Below are 21,810 nucleotides of genomic sequence, written 5' to 3' on the forward strand. Positions count from 1 at the left end.
ATGCTTATCTTTGTTTTTTTATTGAGTGCGTGGATTTCCTGGGCAACAAATAGCGTCTTCGTCACTTTCTTTAGTTGTTTTATGGCGGCTAAGGAGTCTGTATAGATGTGGGCTTCTGTTATCGAATCTATTTTATTTATGGCCTCCATAGCATCGCGGATTGCATAGAGTTCCATCACAAGCGGGTCCGGGTATTCTAAAAGATATTCTTTATGTACCTTTAGTTCGCTGTGTGTTGGACTAGTAGCTGCTGTTCTACCGCCATTTTCTATAATTGATGCGTCCGTATATGCAATTAAGGTACCTGGAAGTGCATCAACCAGAGGTCGAGATGCCAGCTTTTCTTTGCGACGAAGCCGAGTGGTCTTGTTTGTCGTGATAGTAGTGAATTCCCAAGGAGGGGGGTCAGCCATTGGTGGTGTTCGAACTGCCACTTCGTTGTACAAGGATGCTATGGGCGTAACGTACTTTCGCTTCATATCCCTTGTTGCCTCTCGTTGTTCAATTAATTCTGTCAACGTATTTATCTGTGCAAACTCTTGGAGAATAGGGATAGGGGTAAGTTTTGGTAAGGCCGTGATAGTGCGCATTGCGTTTCTATTTATTGTTTCCAATTTTGCCCATTGCCGCCTCGTGAGTCTTTGGAATTGGGCCTGGTATAGTATCCTCGGCTGTAACACTGATTGTACAAGACGTCTTGCCATGTCCGCTCGAGCTCCTCCTCCCCTAGACGAAATGCGTTTTATCAAGTTTAAGGAAGTCGCAGCTACTTTTTTCACCTTATGAAGCCATTGTGTTCCTTTTCCGGATTTGTGAATTTCTAGGCCAAGAACTCTCAACTCGTCCACCTCTTCCAGTGCCTGATTTCCAATCTTTAGGGAGACTCTTTGCGTTGCCAATTGTTTTCTTCCATTCTTGTTAGCAACATGAATGTAACTGGACTTTTGAGGTGATAATTCCAGGCCTGCACTTTGCACGTACTCATCTATGGTATTTAAAGCCTCTTGCAGATGCCGATTCTGTCTGTCAATTTGTTTATGAACAGACCAAATCGTGACATCATCTGCGTATATCATGAACCCCACTTCTGGTATTTTAGCTAATTTCCACGCCAATAGGATCAGTGCGATATTAAATAATAAAGGTGCTAACACTGACCCTTGTGGCACGCCTCTGTTCGAGGTGTAATTGCCAATTTGTTTTCCGTTTATCCGGATAGAAAACGTCCTGTCCTTAAGCAGATTATGTACTGCTTTTATGACCTGCAAGGGAATGCCCATACATTCCATGTTGCTAAGAATCTTGGCATGTAACACGTTGTCGTATGCCTTCGCCATGTCGGTAGCCACTACAGTGCGCACTAGGTGGCTATAAGGCGACACGTGTATGACCTCTTCAGCGAGCACAGCCAGTCCATTTTCTGTCCCAAGGTTTGTTCGGAACCCAATTTGTCGAGCATGGTATTTTTTATTACTTTCCAACCACCATGACAGGCGGGTGGCTATCATCTTTTCATAGATTTTGCAAATTGTGGGTGTTAGCGAGATAGGCCGCAAAGATTCTAGACTTGTGGGAGGTTTCCCAGCCTTTGGTATTGTTACCACCACCGAGTGTTTCCAGCCGAGTGGAATGTCTCCTCCTTGCCATACCTCATTTACCACATCCAACAAGCCGTCAACTGCGGCTCCTTCTAAATTCTTTCTATTTTCTTGAAGAAAAGGACATGGGCAGGACATGTAGTGCGAAGAGAGGATAATCGATGGTCGCTTAGGGCAACAAACAGCGTTCCAATTGAAGGAAAGCGTAGCAGGGGGCGGCAGAAGGTTAGGTGGGCGGATGAGATTAAGAAGTTTGCAGGGGTCAAGAAGATGCAGCTAGCACAGAACCGAGTTAAGTGGAGAAATATGGGAGAGGCCTTCGCCCTGCAGTGGGTATATTCAGGTTGATGATGATGATGACGATAATGATGACCTCAGCCGCTACTGTGAAACCAAGGCTATTCCCCGTGGTACCGCAGAGGAAGTTGCGCAATTCTTGATTCACAACATTGTACTCCGTCAAGGTTCCCCAACAGTCTTCTTAACTGATAGGGGAACCTTGCATACGTCGGCACTAACGAGCGAAGTCCTTGGACTCAGTGGCACCACCCATCGCATGACAGCAGCCTATCACCCTCAAACTAATGGACTAACTAAGTGGCTCAACAAGACAATTGCCGATATGGTTTCTATGTATGTAGACGACGATTATGGGAACTGGGAACGAATTCTGCAGTATATCACGTTCGCATACAACACTGCGTTCCAAGAAACTATACGCTTCACTCAATTTCATTTGGTCTATGGACGCGAAACCTTGACTATGCTGGATCCATATTTCTTCCGGATTCTGCTCCCTCCACTGTCGTGGTGGCTGACGAATTTATGCTTGACGCAGAAGTCGCACGCCAACCTGCCCGACAGCGAATTCGGCACCAACAAGTACACGACACCCAGCGATACAACCTGCGACACCGAGAGGTGACGTACACGCCCGGCGACCAAGTCCGGGTATGGAGCCCAGTACGGTTGAGAGGGCGCTCTGGATAGCTTCTATGGCGTTACCTTGTACCCTGCGAGGTGCTCCGTTGCCTCAGCGCGGTATACTACGAGGTACTACTACAAGGCACTGCCAGTTCCTCTCGGCTGCCAAAGTCTGAAATAGGTCACGTCGCAAGAATGAAGCCATAATACAATCGTTAAACCGTTTTAGGGTCCAAACCAGAGCCAGAAACTTTCCAGTATAACTTTCCCCGCTTTTCCCCAACATTTGAGGCATCGGGTCGATACCTTTTGGAAGTGGGGCAATGCCACACCTCTGAAAATCTTCTGGCGCCACCAAGTGGCCGAATGGCTTGGTACGTGGCTGAGCGTCGTCCTCGTCTCTCACGGGCTTCGCTTCATTCAAAGGTCCAGCTCGGTTGTTATGCTGCTTGGTAAGTGTGTTAGTGACAATATATTATTTACTCTGATTACTGTGAACTCATCACCACACATTACGCATAAAGCTTTATTTTTTTTTGTTAAGAACTTGCGTGTTGTGGAATTCGGGATTGCCGCGGCTACTATTTGCGCGGCCATTGCCCGCTCACCTGTTGTTATCCTCTTTCACCTTCTCCCGCCTTAGGCGGCGGAGAAATGTCCGGACAACTTGTCACTGTCGTTGAGCCACAGCTCCGCCCCTGCTGTTCTCATTGGCGCCTTTTGGCGAGAACACGGCAGCGCTTCGACGGCCATTCTCGCGCGACCAACCGAGCGAGGCCCAGGGGTGGCCGCTCCAAGGCATCGCATGATGCGTACGCTACTATTCTTCTCTGCCGGCCTTTGTCCACGCAGACCAGTGTGTACTCGAGTTCGCCCGCTCCGGGTCGTACCTGAGAGCGCAGCTCAAGCCTGTCGATCGTGATCTAACGATCCGCGACAGGCGTACCTTGCGGTGGTTGCCCACTATCTCTCAAAAGAACCCTTTGGTCACTGCGAGAGAGAGAGATCACAGCACGCCCTTGCGTGCTTACTGTGCGAATTCTTTGTCTCTGCGTACGCACAGGGGAGCCTTGGGGACGCGGTGACTGAGTGTTTGTGTAACGCTGGAGGACAGCGTTGAATAAACGTCTCCTGTGCAAGCTAGGAGGCTTGTGTCTTTGCACCGAAGCGCTCTCCTCTCTGCGGAGGTTGAGTGCACGCTGCGGTGTTTCAGTGTGCGCGCGGTGACGGCTGATTAGGACTTCGGCTCACTGTAAAGTGTAAATATTGACAGTGATTTAATAATAGCTAAGCTCAGATGTAAAGTGCGGAATCTAGCTATTTAATCCCAAATTTGCTTAGATATGCCAATTAGGCTTAGCGAAGCCTAACAAAGCTTGATTAGGTTTCGCAAGGTGTAGCAGCGGTTATTGCGTGCTTAGACCGCAGAGGACTAGTGTACCGTAATATTGAAAACCTCTAGGCATAACTACGCATAATAGCTTTTATCATCCAACTCCGCTCAAAGCTCTTAGGGAAACGTAATTGAGGTAATATGTGTTCAGACGCATTCACACCCCATTTCTTATCGGGTGTTTCACGTTTAATGGACATTAAATAGGCCTGATAAGCTTTCCCTTCGCCCTTGGTATTGACCTTGCTTATAGCTTTGGTACTCATGGTCAGTCATAGTCACTCATGGTATCACTACGTATAGATAGCACATATAGGTTTGCTTGCTTCCACATAAAGAGGCCGGTTAGGGAAACGAAATCCAAAAGTAGGCGAAATATCGTTTTACCCTCGGAGTACTTCTGTACTAAAATGTTAGGAAAGATTCCATTCCTGACGGCCGCATAAAGTATCACCGAGAAGCAAAACCGGTCATCTGCGCCAGTTGCGTGCTTGTTGGAAGAGAACAGTTGTTATAGCGTAAGCCGGACCGCTCTACACACGGCGTTTTTACCTTCCTGTTTTTCGCCCCAATCCTACGTTGTGAAAGTGCCTGCCGTTAGCGGGAAATTCAGGGCGCCATTTTGCTTCACACCCTGTTAAAATTTTCGTTTGCACATTTACAAGTGGTAGACTACACCATATATCTCTTCGCCGTTGCACCCGTTCGTAACTTCATTCTTTCACTCGCTTGACGTCATTACCTTGACAGCGTGGTTGGAGCGTGTGCAGAAACGTCCGACTGACACAGGCACTGCACTTTTTCCCTTCTTGAAACCTACTTCCTTCTTTTTGGCTTGAGAAACAGGTTTCACTGACACTATCCTGGCACCTTATTTGCTTCGGTACTTCGTACTGTAGGGGCCGTAATGCAGAAACCTAAACCTTTCCTATCGTGATGCGTGCATGCCCGCAGTAATCAGTGCAGTATAATATGAATTCTTGAAGAATTTTGATTACGTTTTAAATATACTAAACGCTCAAACATGTGTGCTGAACGGAAATTGACAGTGCGCTTTCTGCAAACGTGTCAAGTTACTAGTGTCATGAAGAGTTTTTCTGTGCTAGTTCTTATAGAATTTTTCTATATTGTCGATGGATGTACAGAGTTTTGTTGACGGATATTTTAGTGAAACTTGAAGGTGTCAATTTTATAAATTTAATCAACGGTGCTGCTGTTTTCATATTTGGGAGAGTTTGATGCGTTGTGTAAAAACCCCTGGAGGTGTCGAACTCAACTTTTTCCATGAATTCAAGAACATAACGCGCATAATCAAGAGAAAGAGTTTTAGTGGCAACTACATGGAGCATCATGCCAGAATTCAAGTTTGCAAATGGACATTTTTAAATCTCGCTGCTCCTGGAGCAAGCTTGCGAATTTTTTACTAAAACAAAGGCAAAAACAAAACCGTATTTAATGGCTCTTATAAAAGTAAAATTTGCGTGTCTCACTCAGTGACAAATAATGTACGATAAAATTTCAGAGTCCGAGCAGCAGAGCTCCAAACTTGCAACTTTTTGAGATTGAAAACAGCGTTTAACCTGTTTAGGGATTTACGGATTTTTACGAGAAACCTATGGCGTATCTTGAACAAGTAAGGTTTATTCCCTTGTGCCGAGACATTTGCCCGTGACACGTAAAGAGTTCATTGAAAACAAAAACTTTTCATGGGAGCTTTATTACCGCCCTTATCAGAAGACATATATATATTATTTCCTTATCTGAACACACACACATATATACTGGCTGTCCCAGATAAATGTAACCAAGGTTTTAAATATACTGTGAGCGCGAGCCCAGTGCAACCAATCCAGAGCTATTGTGAGTCGCCTATGATAATCTGAAGAAGGGTTTAGTCCAGCGAGGTTAATAATTATAAAAAGACTAATTCGCTAATTGTTAATTATCGTTTGAGAAAACGTGTTATACAAAAGTTGAAGGTATTTTCGTAATACGGCTATCTACGTTGTTTCCAGCACGCTATGGCTCCATCCGTCCAATTTATAGGCCTTAAAAAAGGTGTCATAGGGCCGGCTGCTATTTTAAATCATTCGCAGAGTGCTTACAACCAGCTTCCTCGTAAAGATGACGGCACAGAAAAGTAAATTTCGTTATTTCGGAAGCGTCTCAGGTCCTTAAAGTGGCGGCGCAGTCGTTAGGAAGTTTTTTTTTTATTGCACCAAGTGTCGTTTCCAGCCGGTAAAAAAATCAGTTTACGTAGAGAATAGTTTAATGGAAACACCGTAGCTATTTTTCGAGAAGTGTGTGGGATTTCGGCTTGCTGCGGCTGCCCTTTGCGCGGCCGCCGCCCGCTTCCCTGTTGTTCTCTTTCCCTTCCTCCCGCCTGAGGCGGCGGAGAGGTGTCCGGACCACTTGTCACTGTCGCTCGGCCACAGCTCTGCCCTGGCGTCCCAGTGGGCTGTTCTCATCGGCGCCTTTTGGCGGGAACACGGCACCGCTTCGACGGCCGTGCTCGCGCGACCGTCCGAGCGGGGCCCAGGGAGAGCCCCTCCGAGACATCTCAAGGTGCGTACGCTACTGTTCTTGTCTGGCGGCCTTTGTCCGCGCAGACCAGCGTGTATTTTTTAACCAAAAGGACAAAGCGCTAACGACACATTCACAAGAAAGAGGACACGGACAAGCGCTCACTGACAACTGTGCGAATTCTTTGTCTCTGCGTACGCACAGGGGAGCCTTGCTCCTCGCGCGCTCCCTGGACGCGGTGACTGAGTGTTTGTGTAACGCGTGTACTCGAGTTCGTCTGCTCCAGGTCGTACCTGAGAGCACAGCTCGAGCCTGTCGATTGTGATCCAACGATCCGCGACAGGCGTACCTTGCGGTGGTTGCCCACTCGCTCCCAAAGAAACCCTCCGGTCACTACGAGAGAGAGATCGCAGCACGCCCTTGCGTGCTGGCCGCGCGCATTCATTGTCACTGCGTGCGCGCAGCGGAGCCTTGCTCCTCGCGCGCTCCTGGGACGCGGTGACTGAGTGTTTGTGTGCCGCTGGTAGACGGCGTTCAATAAACATCTTCTGTGTCAGGCGTGTGTTTTGCAGCGAAGCGCTCTCCTCCCTGCGGAGGTTGAGTGCACGCTGTGGTGTTTCAGTGTGCGCGTGGTAACGGCTGATCGGGGCTTCAGCTCGAGCGACGCTCGAACCCGCTGTTGTTGGTGGCCTATGTCCACGTAGAAAACCACAAGTGCTACAACTTTTGCATTGACAGATTTTCTCAAGGCAATAAATAAAAATATATCTTCTGCCCGAGTCAGTAACCACTAGCCATGACAGGCAAGGGAAAAGCGGGCCAGCCGACACAGGCGGGCATCGCTTCCTAGAATTTTGCAATGCTACGCACGGACATATCCCAAAAATATATTTTCCTGATATATTTCACTTCAGCCCTATACAATACTCCATGTATAATTACCTTGCATGTAACTTAATTTTTTGTAGTTCTCATCAGTTCAATTTTGATGTAATGTTTCGAACATTACATCGTAATGTGCGAAGGCTTTCTGTATTGACCACTTAAGTTGATGTTGAATCCTTATTATATATTTAGTTTTACAATATATACGAAAGACGAAACACAAATTTATTTTGTTGATTGCTTAAAGAAAAACTGCGAGGAAAGCTGTACTGTATTTCCAGAAACCTGCTTCTACCGATTTCAACAAGCATCTGAAAAATTAAAAAAGTCGCTGAGCAAAGATGTTTCAGTTTAATGATGTAGATCAGAATGCATATATTCAATATTATCATCTATATCAGCTGTATAAAGCATCACAAGGTAATTATTATCACACACATTTATCCAAAAAGGCGATGTGAGTGTTAGCACAAGGACTGAATGCATAAAATGAGGAAATACGACACACATAATTATGGAAGTCGTTTATTTATATTCTACGAAGATATGTCCTGGCAATATAGGCTGTCCTTCAGCTAAAGCTTTTGTGATCTTCGAAGTACAGCAAATTGGTGCAATTCGGAAGCTATGAGGGCTGCTCTGCTTCGATTTGTGTTAATCCCTGCAGTCATATTTCTGTAAGTAGACGCCAGCCTCATATATAGAAGTGCTGTATGCTAATCTAGAAACTCGGCGCTAAATTCATGCTTCACTTAGCTTTCAGCTAACTCAGTAGAAATGGGCGAAAGAGAATTATTGAAAAACACCAAAGCAATTTTTACCAAGCAGGTTCGGCTCGGTTGGCTTCGTTTGTGGGGTCTTACGTACAAAAGTGACTGAGGCCTGAGAGACAATGTAGTGGAAAGCTGCAGGAATGTCCCCCAGCTGGGACTCTTTAGCGTGCATTGACATCGCACAGCATGCGAGCGCCTTGCTTTTCACCTGAATCGAAAAGTGCCTACTGCGGCTGCGAGCCGATCTCGTATCCTTGTGGACAGCTGGCGAGCGCCCTAACAACTGCTCCACCACGATGGTCTTGAACCACGTTCGGGACGGACGAGAGAATATAAGCTATCCTCCATTAAGATGTGGCTGCCATTTGTGAGCTACTCTGTTCTTAGCCTCTACCAATAATGGCACGTCGAGACCGCGGTAATGCCTCCTTTTCGCTGGCTCCTCTGTAGATTCTGGTTCGCGTCCTCATGACCTCATGTGAGCGAGGCCGATGCGGTCGCAGACGGCTCTATTTTGACAGAGGTTGAATGAAAAGCACCTTCGTGCTACGCAATGTAAGCGCGTCCTTAAAAGCCTGTAATGTCCTTAGAGAAAATCGAAGTAGCCATACAGCACACTTCTCCGCCTACACGACTCTTCAGAATGAAGTCTAGAAATGTTCAGCTTATAATTCGTTACATTCCTCAGCACATCCTTGACGCCCGACAAATGTTTTTCAAGTTTGCTATCATGTACTTGCAGATTCACGGTTAGTGTAGCCGCACCCAGGATATAAATATTTACAATGCATTAGACGATTAAGCAGAACAATATTTTTTTGTTTTTTGCTGAAATGAATTCGTTACATCCCCATGAGAGGCAGGCAGCGATGTCTTATGGGCATTCTGAACAAGGGTGCTGAACCGAATGTCGAGAAATCGTTCCGGAGATACGAGTAATATTAGTAATTACTCCTTTTATAGACGAAGAAAAGAAGCCAACAGTCGGCGAGGCCTAGGAAAGCGTTGGGGATTGTATTTTATGTCTTTTTTTAAATTTTTACTTGGATAATCACAGAAATTAGTAATGTATTCTACTTAGGGGAAATAGAGTTAAACACAAAGTAGAAGAAAGAACAACGTGCCGACGGTGGGGACCAAACCCACGACGTCCGAATATCGCGTCCGGTGCTCTTCCAACTGAGCTGCATCGGCTGCGGTCCCCCCTGCTACTTTCTTGGGTATTAATGTTTGTCTGTATACGAACCTTGAGAGTGTTCACAAGCGCCACCCTCAGCCATAGCGGCAGACGTGGAACGTCCTGTGTACCGCCAGCGTCACGTAGAACGTGATCAAGAGCGAGGGCGAAAGCTGCGCTAGAACCCTCTTACGCTACCTATGGCTTCAAGACTGCCAGAACCGAGACCCCCGTAAGCTACAAGCAGAGAAATGAAGGGGAAATGAGGGTGCTCGTTATAATACATGAAGAAAAGAAGCCAACAGTCGGCGAGGCCAAGGAAAGCGTTGGGGATTGTATTTTATGTCTTTTTTTTAATTTTTACTTGGATAATCACAGAAATTAGTAATGTATTCTACTTAGGGGAAAGATAATTAAACACAAAGTAGAAGAAAAAACAACGTGCCGACGGTGGGGACCGAACCCACGACCTCCGAATATCGCGTCCGGTGCTCTTCCAACTGAGCTACATCGGCCGCTGTCTCCCCTGCTACTTTCTTGGGTATTAATGTTTGTCTGTATACGAACCTTGAGAGTGTTCACCAGCGCCACCCTCAGCAATAGCGGCAGACGTGGAACGTCCTGTGTACCGCCAGCGTCACGTAGAACGTGATCAAGAGCGAGGGCGAAAGCTGCGATAGAACCCTCTTACGCTACCTATGGCTTCAAGACTGCCAGAACCGAGACCCCCGTAAGCTACAAGCAGATAAATGAAGGGGAAATGAGGGTGCTCGTTATAATACATGAAGAAAAGAAGCCAAGAGTCGGCGAGGCCAAGGAAAACGTTAGGGATTGTATTTTATGCCTTTTTTTATTTTTACTTGGATATTCACAGAAATTAGTAATGCATTCTACTTAGGGGAAAGATAATTAAACACAAAGTAGGAGAAAAACAACGTGCCGACGGTGGGAACCGAACCCACGACCTTGCTTCATGTATCCGCCGTCCCTTTCCTACTGTAAGAGCCATCGCTTGCATGCTGTTGTCGCCTTCACTCAATAGGACATTACTCAGGGGCACGCTGTTCCTCCTCAAGCATCCTAGAAACTATACGAAAGAAAGAAAAAACTTTCATTCTGTATAAGAATTATGATTTTCTAGCCCGTTAAATGTGATAAAAGGTTGTCACTCGGGCAATTATAAGGATATTCGGTGTGAGCAGTGGTGATGTTAGGTGTTGTATTCATCGGATATTGAAATACAGGGGTGCGCCATTTTTACACGTATACTGCTCTACTGCGTGTCCCAGCTAATTTGACCCAAGGGCTAAAAAAAGACATTTCAGAGACAGACGAAGGAAGTCCAGGCAGCACAAATCTTGGACCGCGCGTTGGTACGGTGTTGGCAACGGCTGGGCCAATGTAAGACCGGTCGTTGCCGACATAGTAACAGCACTGGATTCAAGACTGCCGGTAGCAATTGAGCGCCAGAAAAATGGTTGATTGGTTGGTTTGTGGGGTTTAACGTCCCAAAGCGTCTCAGGCTATGAGAGACGCCGTAGTGGAGGCCTCCGGAAATTTCGACCACCTGGGGTTCTTTAACGTTGTTGTGCCTGGCCAAAGCCGCCTAGAAATTCAGCCGGACGCCAAACTTCTTCGGCGAACGCCTCCTTCACAAACTTGGATACTTCTCTGCAAAGCACCAATGCACTGGAGGCGAGCCGTACCAAAGGGACAGAAGCGACGTGTTTTAACATGCGCTGAACGTCCAGACAGCACGGCGCGCCGTGGCCCTGACGGTGAACCCCTTCTCGCCCCGCGGCATATTTGAAGCGAGAGCGCAGCAAGCTCTCCCATTGGCCCTGCGAAAGTGCTGCCGTCGGATTGGACCATTTTGAGCGTCAACGGTTCTCGGCGACGGAGTCTCAAGTGCTTCCGTTCGAGACTCCGAGTGTGTGAGTTCGTCACGAGCGTCCATCGGGAGCAGTTCGCCCCCTGACAGTGCGGACGCGGCGGAATCTCCCCGGCCGTCGCTGCGCGAGAACAGTCGCGTATGGCTATGTTAGCTTTCGGCCCCAGAGCCGATCTTGTTGTGTAAATACATGTAAATAGTGTATAAAGCCTTTTCTTCATCTCACCAACGCCGACTCGGATTCATCGCTACCGCCCAGGGAGCTGACAGCCCTCGTTCACGAAACGGGTGACGAGCGCTGCATTACCAACTCCTTGGCACAACCCTGTTGACGGTGGGCTACTGTGTGATAACCCCACCGGCACAACATTGGTGGCAGTTGCAGGATCCACTGGCACAACCCTGTTGACGGTGGGCTACTGTGTGATAACCCCACCGGCACAACATTGGATGGCAGCTGCGGGATTGACCGGCGTCAGGCACCTCGGCGCGGTGAGTACCTGAAGTTTCCCTCAAACGCCAGACTTCTCTAACACACAGGGTAGCTTAGAGAAAGGCTGAGCGTAGCATTGCGTTAACCTTGCGTGTTTCAAGCCTACAGGAAGTGTTTTGAAAACCAGGGGATGCTGAGAAGGGAATCAGTGTGAGAAAGGCTTGCGCATCTCTTGCTAGGAGCGAGATAGCGAACGTATAGTACACTATTCTAAAAAGGCAAACAACAAGAGGCCGGTAAAAGATGGAGAGTTACAAGGTCAAAGAACTTCTCCAAATTTGTGATGAGTTGGGCATCGATTTGGGCTCAACAAAAACAAAAAAGGAAATCCTTGAGATCATGCAGGCAGAGGACGTGACGGTTGAGGAAGCCGCAGAGGCCTGGGATGATATTCAAGAGAGAAACGAGAAAGAGGAACGTGAACGTCACGAGAAAGAGGATCGTGAACGTCACGAGAAAGAGGACGCCCGCGTATGGCAACTGATGCAGCTGGAGGTTTCAACATATAGAATGAGCGTGGAAAAGATTAAAGCTTTTAATGCCATTCATTGTAACGGTTCAATACCGCGAGACTGTCCACCACCGTTCCTCATCGCCGAGGATATGGTAGTGTATTTGGCAGACTTCGAGAATGTCTGCAGAAGTAAACGTTTCGAGCGAGATAGTTGGGCGCAGAAGTTGGTAGCTCTTCTCTCCGCTGAAGCGTCGGAAGAAATCAAGCGATTGGTTGGCGACCGCTTGAAAAATTACGATGAACTAAAAGAGTCATTGCTGATACGATATCAGATAACGCCTCAGGATCTTCGGAAGAGATATGAGAGCGAGAAACATTGTAACAAGGCATACTTTGATTTGGCCTATCAGTTGAAAGCCGCTGTAAGCGAATGGCTAGAAAGTCAGGAAGTCTCGGAGCAAATTGTGCTTGCACCAGAGAATGAGACACAAGTTGGGGAAGCGGCCGAGCAAAGCGATAGCAGCAGCGAGCTGATCGAGCCTCGAACAGAAGTGGTTATCTTGGTCGAGCCACTGGCAGCTGAGACGGTTGGAGCCAACTCCATCGGCGAGAAATCCGCAGTGACACCGTCCTGCACGCCGCCTCACGTAGCTGTAAGCAATCCGATTCCACCAATCGAGAGCGGGGAATTGGCAGTAAATCAACCGCCTGACAACTCAGAAGCAGCAGTTGTCAAGCATGGCGGAGATGTAGTCAGGCTAATAGACGACAAATTGGCAATTTCCGAAGTCAGAGTCGACGTAGTTCAGGACACACAGAAAAACGAAGTTGCGCTCATGGAAATTGCGCAGCTCACAACTGTTGAACAGCTAAGGCAGGCCCATGACGCGGACGCTGTCGAGAGCCACACCTGTGAAGTCGACAGCGAGCGACTAGACAGGAGCCATGTTTCGTGTCCTGACGCGCTCAGTTGTATTGGCGAAAACAATCCTAGTGCAAACATGGACCTCATGCGATCCGAAGCGCCGCAGCTGTCGGACGAACGTGATCGCGCGCCGGTTAGCGCTGAGCGATGCTGCACACCGGCGGATCAGTGTAACTTGAGTGGCGAGCCTGTAGAGGATATGCCTAGCTTGGGGGCTGGCGTAAGCGATCCTTGTCCTTGTTCGGACGCGACTGGCAGTGAGTCATGCGCTGCTGGCCGCGATGTAGGCGCGGCACCGCACTTCGACGATGCCGTCGCCATACCCGCTCCGGTTACCGGCAGCTTGAAAGAGTTGGCACAAAAAGAAAGAAAGCAAAAACTCAAGTGCCGCCGCCGAAAAGAGCGGAAAGGCAGGTGCATGAAAGAATGCTCTCATCGAAAGATGAGAAAACGCAAACGATCGCGAAAGGAAAAGAAGCGGCGATCTCAGCGGCACAAATGCACCCGTGCCGAGAAAATGCGCGATTGGTGCGCAAAGCGTAAGGAACGAGACAGATCGTTCAACAAAGCGAGTAACTTGTGCTCGTCAGTTCTTCTACACACAAAGTGGAAAGAAAGGTCTCGTAGAGAAATGGATAGCCGAGGCTGTGTCGGAGGGAGGAGAGCCAAACCACCCAAATACTGCTGCGCATTCTGCCGCTTGCGGAAGAGAGCAGCACAATGCGAACTCGGATGCTTTGAGTTATGCATTCAAAATATAGCTACCTTCGACGAGCGTTTCGTCGCTAACGGTAATGCTCTAGGCAGATCGGGGCAAAATTGAATGACCTCCTTACTTCCTCAGTTGTGGTTTATGGTCTAAGTGATTTCAAGGAGACTTTTTTCCATTACTGATTATTAATCATCTTTGCTATTTAATGTATCCTTAATGCGCAAAATTGTTGTTTGAACCTTGTACACTGCATCCTATACACTTGTCTCTTGTTGTAGTGGGAGCAAAAAGGGGACAACAATTTAGCTAATTGAATTTGAAATTTTGCCTCTGTCTGGTGTTTGACGGGTGACCGAGGGTACTTGCTTGTGTTGGGTGTTGCCTGTTGTCGGTCGGTTTCGCAAGCCGCAGAACAGTCTACCGTTACCAGTGGCGAGTGGCAAGGGCATCGGAGCGACCCGAGCGAAGTTGGTCGACGTGCCCCAGCAACAAGGCTGTCGGCAGAGATCCTGACCTGGCGAGTGGAACCCGAGGCACGTGAGGCTACCTGGCGCCCGGACACTGTACGTGAGCTTGGAGGAACCTGGCGAACGAGCGCGCCCGGCATCCGAGCCACATGCGAGCAGCTCGTCTTCCCGGCGCATTGTCTGATGGCGGGGGTGCTGTTGTGCCTGGCCAAAGCCGCCTAGAAATTCAGCCGGACGCCAAACTTCTTCGGCGAACGCCTCCTTCACAAACTTGGATACTTCTCTGCAAAGCACCAATGCACTGGAGGCGAGCCGTACCAAAGGGACAGAAGCGACGTGTTTTAACATGCGCTGAACGTCCAGACAGCACGGCGCGCCGTGGCCCTGACGGTGAACCCCTTCTCGCCCCGCGGCATATTTGAAGCGAGAGCGCAGCAAGCTCTCCCATTGGCCCTGCGAAAGTGCTGCCGTCGGATTGGACCATTTTGAGCGTCAACGGTTCTCGGCGACGGAGTCTCAAGTGCTTCCGTTCGAGACTCCGAGTGTGTGAGTTCGTCACGAGCGTCCATCGGGAGCAGTTCGCCCCCTGACAGTGCGGACGCGGCGGAATCTCCCCGGCCGTCGCTGCGCGAGAACAGTCGCGTATGGCTATGTTAGCTTTCGGCCCCAGAGCCGATCTTGTTGTGTAAATACATGTAAATAGTGTATAAAGCCTTTTCTTCATCTCACCAACGCCGACTCGGATTCATCGCTACCGCCCAGGGAGCTGACAGCCCTCGTTCACGAAACGGGTGACGAGCGCTGCATTACCAACTCCTTGGCACAACCCTGTTGACGGTGGGCTACTGTGTGATAACCCCACCGGCACAACATTGGTGGCAGTTGCAGGATCCACTGGCACAACCCTGTTGACGGTGGGCTACTGTGTGATAACCCCACCGGCACAACAACGTGCACTTACATCGCACAGCACACGAGCGCTTTGTTTTTCGCCTCCATCGAAAAGTGGCCGCCGAGGCCGGGATTCGACCCCGCATCCTTGGGAACAGTAGTCGAGCGCCGTAACCACTGCGCCACCCCGGCGGGGTGCCAGGAAATTGATTCTGTTCGCCATTTTCATCGACATTATTTATCTAAATTATTACGTTTTATTTCACACAATAAATAATAATTGCTACGCTGGAATACACCTACACAAAGCACACTTCAATATTTGGGAAAAAGAACCCTCACATGTAGCCATAAGATCACCCTTACTCCACATGGGGGCCACCCATCATGCCTACAGGTTGTCTCGATCACTGAAATCATGGATGAGAGCGGCACAATTGCAGTGCGCAAAGAGGCTGGTAACAGGTTCTTTTACTTACATTTCGCAGACTTCTGGAGATGGGAAAAAAAGGTACAGGTGAGATTTCCTTAACGTGAATAACAAAACTGGAAGGTATTTACAGACTCTCTACATTAAGCAATTGTCTAAAGTGAACATTTGGGGCTTAAGGCAAATAACTCTAATTCGTTACTTACAAAAAAACAAAAACAAAATCGACTGTGCTGCGCAAGGTGGCTGCCAGCATTACGCAATCGGGTTCCATCGTCTGTTTCTAATGGTTTATTTTAGCCCTTGGCTTAAGCAAGCGGGCACGGCGTGTATAATGCGACCTAAATAATCGCTTCGTGATATATTATGAGGATATTTGTAAAACCTACTGAGTTCACTTACAAATACTATGATAATCACCTGAGTGCGGTCATTCTGAAAAATGGACATTACATGCGTAACAGAGATATATTCGTACTAGAGTAAAGCAATCAACTTGTTAAGTTTAGCGAGTACAACTATAAAAAAATGAGGGCTGGCAACGCCCAAGAGCTTTAAAATTTTTTTATATGACAATGCCGTTCGAAATATTAAAAGTCAAAGATATGCCTCTTATATCACGCTAATTTATTAGCCCATCGCATATTTATAAAAAAGCGTCCTTTGCGCTTTTTGTGCCCCTCATATGCGGGTAAATTTGCTTATTGGACGATGAAGAATAAAAGTGAATTTAGGCGATAATACGATGCTCACAGCCAATTATTTTTGCAGAAAATTCAAATCAGCCTTGCACTGGGTATTACTGATGTTTTTGATATTTCGAATATATATGATTAAAAAAATCTAACTTCGCCTGAACGTCAGTTATGACCGCTTTCTTTTTGGTCCATATTCATTCCCCTAAAATCACAAAGAATTCGCATTTATATTTATAACTAACAGGATTCTTTTACGAACTTTGTTACATATTTAATATGTCTGCCCTGCGGTAGAATCCACCTATACTGAAAGCATGCAAACGTTCTTTGCAGTTTTAGTCCGACAGTTTTCATTCCCTGCTTGCTCTGGTTTAAGCGTAAGCCGCTACAGTGAATGTGAGGCCAAAGCGCGCTGTCAAAAGCCGCACACGATTATCTCGCTACCGCAGCCAAGCAAAGCTCTGTCATTAGCCGCGTAGGAAGAGAGCACCTGGCAGCGTCTCATCAAGCAGCAAATGCGTGGAAAGAGATGCATATATTGAGCCCACACTAAAAGTATACATCCCTTAGACTGGTAACAATGTGCCTCTTCGTTACGATCGGGCCATGCCTGAGCAGCCGCTGGCAGGCGGCACCACATAGCAGACGCGAATAAAATAATGCAATTAAGTAACCATCATAAAGCAAAGTGACTGACAACTGAACGGATATATATGCACAAAATTCAGAATACTCAGAATACAAAAGTAAATGTTCAGAACATGATATTGGAAAGTTGTGGCACATGAACTTTTCAAGGCGGTCGAGATCAGATTCAACATGAATCTCGCTGTCGAACTCGGCTGCCTGGAGCGGGTCATGGCTAGCTAGGCTCCACACGCGCGCACAATGGAGCAGCACGTCCCCTGAATTCCTCTACAATCCTGCAGCACAGGACGGAAAACAAGCAGGGTCCGTTGTGCAGTGACAAGAGGCACACAACGGAGATATTGAGGTACAGGACGCCGGATGAGAGATGTGTGCGAAAACCGTTGCTGCAGCGGCTTCGCGGAGGCGAGTTCGCTGAAAAAAAGCACAGAGGACCAAGGTGGCCGTCGAGTAGCTAGGAAGCTGGGCGGATCACTACATCCATGGAGCAGGCCATGACGGTTTTTGCCGCTCAGCCTAAGCTTCTTGACAAAGGAGCGGTACATCGAACGATGATAAGTCAGACAATAGCTTAATCCACAGCATTCAAGACATGCCAATGAAAACGAAGAACGCGAGTCCTGTACCGCTCGACAGTAGCAATGTCGTTCTATCATACATGGCTAGAATTGGCGCTTGACAGCACTGGCGGTAGAAAAAATGCGCAGGAACAGGGCTGATGGCTGGCTCTGCCACTGAATGTTATGCGATGCCGTTCAAAGGCCCGCGCGCCTAGCCACGTCTCTCTTCCTCTCTTTTGCTCGTGTTTTCTTTTTATCACGCTGCTACGCGCAGTCCGATACTGCCTGTATTGCTGTCCCGAGCAAGGTCCGCGCGGACGCATGGTTCCTGACGCTTTCACGCCGTCTGTGCCCTCTTTCATCACTGTTTCTCCTGCTGTTGCCCAAAGGCCGCATTTTTAAACAGCTGCTAGCATCTGAAGTTTTCGCCTATATCGTTTTCGAACCTCTGAATATCCACATTAGAACACATTGAAGAGAATATAAATTATAAAACGTATATAACAAATTTGTGTCACAGCGACTGTTCGCCGATCACAACCTATTTGTAATGTGTATGCTCTAGAAGATTTGTGCACGCGACGCTGCCTGGTGCCGAAGGGTCTTCGCTTAAAGAAGTCTATCAGCAATGAAGCATTAACAATAACGTTGGTGTGCTATATTTAAGGCGCGTTTTGTCTCTCCTATGCGCCTCAACCAGTTTTATTTACTGACGTCACAGCTTTAAAAATCGGCCATAGATCGGCAGTCGGCGAACGCCACCTGGCAGATGCCAGCGTAACGGATCGGCAAAAACAGAGAATAGGGTGGAAGTAGGCGTCAGAGATCTGTAAAGTCAAGTGCTGCCGGATCCTTAGTGAGGATGTCCTTTGGGTAGTCTCAAAATTTTGCCTAGGCAGCAAAATGGTTATACGGCACTGAAGGAACAGGTGGTGCAACATGGCCTGGCTTCAAAACTACTTGGTAACGCGTATGGTGGCAGATTGTACCACGTCGGTTATGAGCCCAGTGGTGCTGCCTGGTTACACTCGTCACCAAGGGGCGAGGGAGGGTTGGGGCAAGGAGGGGGAGAGACAGGCGGAAATGTTTATGAGACGAACGTTACTGAGCGCCAGGTGCCGAGGGCGATTCCTGGAACCACGGAAGCAGTGTATAACATGCTTGGGGGTTTCCAACGGTGAAGAAGGCTCCGAGCCAGCAAGACACTCGGTTCGACACTTGTAACTGCTTTGACCGCAATGAAAGTGGAGAGTCTTCGAACATGTATCTGTTATCTTGTCTTTTTTACCGTTGTTGTGTCTTAGTAATAGCGTTTACTATGGAAAGAGGAGGGCAATAGCTCTTTGTGACGGAATTGGGCGGGGAAACAAAAGAATGTGTGCGTCACACTGTATCCGTTTTTGTTGTGTTTACGTAGCTTACGTAGTTTTGTGTGGAAGAAGACGAGAAATTAATTTAAACGTAATTGAATACCCTGCAGTAATATTTGAAATGCAATGTCAATGCTTTTTGGGAGCAGTGATAAGTAATGCAATATGAATAGACATTTGCGATCTTCAGGAAAGCAATCACTTAAGTAATTTAATTCCTTTTCAAAAGCAATTTTGCCATGTATGTACGCGTGCTACCTCTTCAGTCCTCATCTCCAAGGCAGCTGACATTCGGCGTGGCGACGTGACTAGCAACACCTGCAGCTCTTTGGAGGTCGAATCACGGCGCGACATTACCTGCAGGATTGCACCCGGGAGGGGTAGTGCTACGCTGTAGAAAAAATAAGATACGTTTTCGGTATCAGCATGTATAAAGTATGTGGTGGCGGTAACAGATGAACGTCGTTGGCCGCTGCATCACATCATATACGCCTTTACTGCAGCTTTTTTTCTCTTTCCCGAAATAAAGATTCAAAAACCGGGCTTTTAATGAAGCCTAACTTTGAATTAATCTTGAGAGCCTAGAGGTGCAACACAGTGTTTTAAACCAAAGGTAGCGAGGTCTCCCAATCATTCGGTCGGTATGTTCTAACCATGTAATTTCATAAATGCCATAGCAATGACGTTTTAATGGTTACATATTCGACAACCGATGATGATTTCTTTAGCATAAAGTACTGGCTTGAAACTGAACCAAACTAAACAGCTCTCACTTAATCATTCGGTTTACCCGGGTTAAAATCTCAATCTTTATTTTATTGAATTGCAATCACGTGAGAAACGAAATTCGCAAACGTACCTGTATCTCAAGCATACCGACTCTGTCCATTGATTGCCACCGTTTCTCCTTCTTCTATTACTACTAAATGTGGAGCGAGGGTTTGCATATCTCCACTCCACCGGCTATTTGCCATCGCAGATAACATTTTTCTCTGCTGATACCTACTACAGCTGGCTGATGGCGTGTTAAGCCGGCGACCACACCCCGCAAACCAGATAATGCGTCTAACTGCTTCGCTCTAAAGACCAACTTTGTGCAACCAAGATATGCGCCAGAAGTAGCACACAGCATAACAGGTTTAGTTTTCTCAAATATAATTCAAAGAAAAGAACACCTAGGAACATATACCATAACACGAAGTAAATATAAAAGTGTCTGGTGTAATCGACAGGCTAAAGAGCAAACAGCGCATTGTTCACTGGGCACTGGGAAAATGTACAGGTCATATCGAGGACTCTCATCGATGCATAATTTTCCGTCAGCGAGCTTCCAAGGGAAGGCGCATGAAGCGATTCTTCGAAGTTAACTACGGCCAAAGCTGAACGACAAATTTAATCGTCTTTCATTTACAAGCGATGTCACGTCCATTCTTCATAGTACGCACTGCAACCCACGTAATACTTGCAGTCCTAGTAGAGTGGGGTTTTTAATTTAAAATTATTGATCAAAGGGGATAAAAACGATGCTTTCTAACCCCTGTTATCTGCTCTCTCAATAGCTGCGGCACCTGAAGTGAGGCGGCGAAAATAAGGAGATAGCACGGAAGCAGAGAAGGGAAATCACAGAAGTGAGCGGCAGGGAGAAAGGACATAAAAAACTACTGTTATACAATATGACATACAATATACCCAGTCCCCAACAAGAATATTGGACGGCCATTTGCGATTTGCTTAGCTTTTGAGCAGGATACGTTTTTTTACCCTCAGTCAGAGATGTCCGTTGTTATTGGTCAGGCGCGGTGTGTTCTATAGCTCCTAGCATTTACTCAACAGATCGATCAGCCCAATTTCCGCACGAAAAGAATATCTTTTTAAGCTCTGAAATCGTATGGCTTTTACAAGTGATATGTTTTTTGTATTGTGCAGGCTTCCCAAATGTGCATCAAATTTTATGAGGATTATTGTCTATACCTACGGGAGAATAAACCATTTTAATATAGTCAGACGTGAACATTCTGCACATTATATTTATTCAGACGTAGATGATAAAGCAAACGTGAACTCTACGTGCACAGCAGAGTGGGAATGATTGGGACTATTTCAGATATTTTCATGCTTTGCATAAGTGGCTAAATTAAAAACTGTAGAATGGAAAGTTCACAAATCTCAGAAATACCAGTACTTAATAAATGACGCTGTGTTCCCGCCTTGGCACACAATATTTCACGTATCTCTTCTTTGAGAATAAGTTAGTGTAGGCTGCTTTCTGGTTATTTATACGCGCAGAACATCGCGCGTAATAGGGAACTTAGGTTCAGTATTGCACGACTAATGTGATTTTCCTAGAGTGTTACAAAGCGGAGAACATTAACGGTTCAGAGCTTAACCTACCCAAGTAGCACACATTGCGTAGCCCACCTGGGGCCCGTTTGGGCAAGTTGGACTTGGTCAAACCCAGTAACACCCATGAGAGCCCTCTTTAGGGATCAAGCCGACAAGCCCGAATTGGGTTTGCCCCTGCATTTTCCATCTCGCCGTCATATAGGCGTGGAAAAGGCTTACTGAGCACATATTCCCATATCTTGTCATGAAGGGTCCCGCTTGGGGAATATTAGGGCCAATGAAAAGAAAATTTAGGCTTTGTGTAGAAAAAGCCAGGGCTAACCTAACTAGGGCTCTACGATCAAAAGTCCAATGGGCAGCGGCAGCGGCGGGGCTAAATAAGGCTATGCCCGCACAGTGCCTACATGGGACCCTTGAGGGGTATTCGAGGGACGGTCAGACGGAAATGTGGGCTTCATGCAGAATCACCTTATTATGACTCGGCAGGCACGGAAAAAACTCGTAGATTTGGTATCGCTCAAAAGTCTAAATTCAAACTGCGCTATAATAAGCTTTACATATACGGCAAGTGTTACTGTTACGACCAGCTTAATGACAGCGTTTCTGAAGTTCGCAGTACTACAAGCTTTTCACCGGAAACTACTGTACAATAACG

General features: G+C 47.2%; 1 long non-coding RNA gene across 1 annotated transcript in view; it reads left to right on the forward strand.

Moving 5' to 3' along the window:
* Window positions 1–7,805: 7,805 nt before the first annotated feature.
* The window catches only part of LOC146174669 (uncharacterized), a 52,545-nt gene continuing 38,540 nt past the window's right edge, over window positions 7,806–21,810 (forward strand). The window contains exon 1 of the long non-coding RNA XR_014702314.1: window positions 7,806–8,000. This is a non-coding gene — a long non-coding RNA (uncharacterized LOC146174669). The remainder of the gene's footprint in view (window positions 8,001–21,810) is intronic.

The sequence above is a fragment of the Amblyomma maculatum genome, chromosome 11 (assembly GCF_055883805.1).
Source record: "Amblyomma maculatum isolate TAMU_Amacu chromosome 11, ASM5588380v1, whole genome shotgun sequence".
NCBI lineage: Eukaryota > Metazoa > Arthropoda > Arachnida > Ixodida > Ixodidae > Amblyomma > Amblyomma maculatum.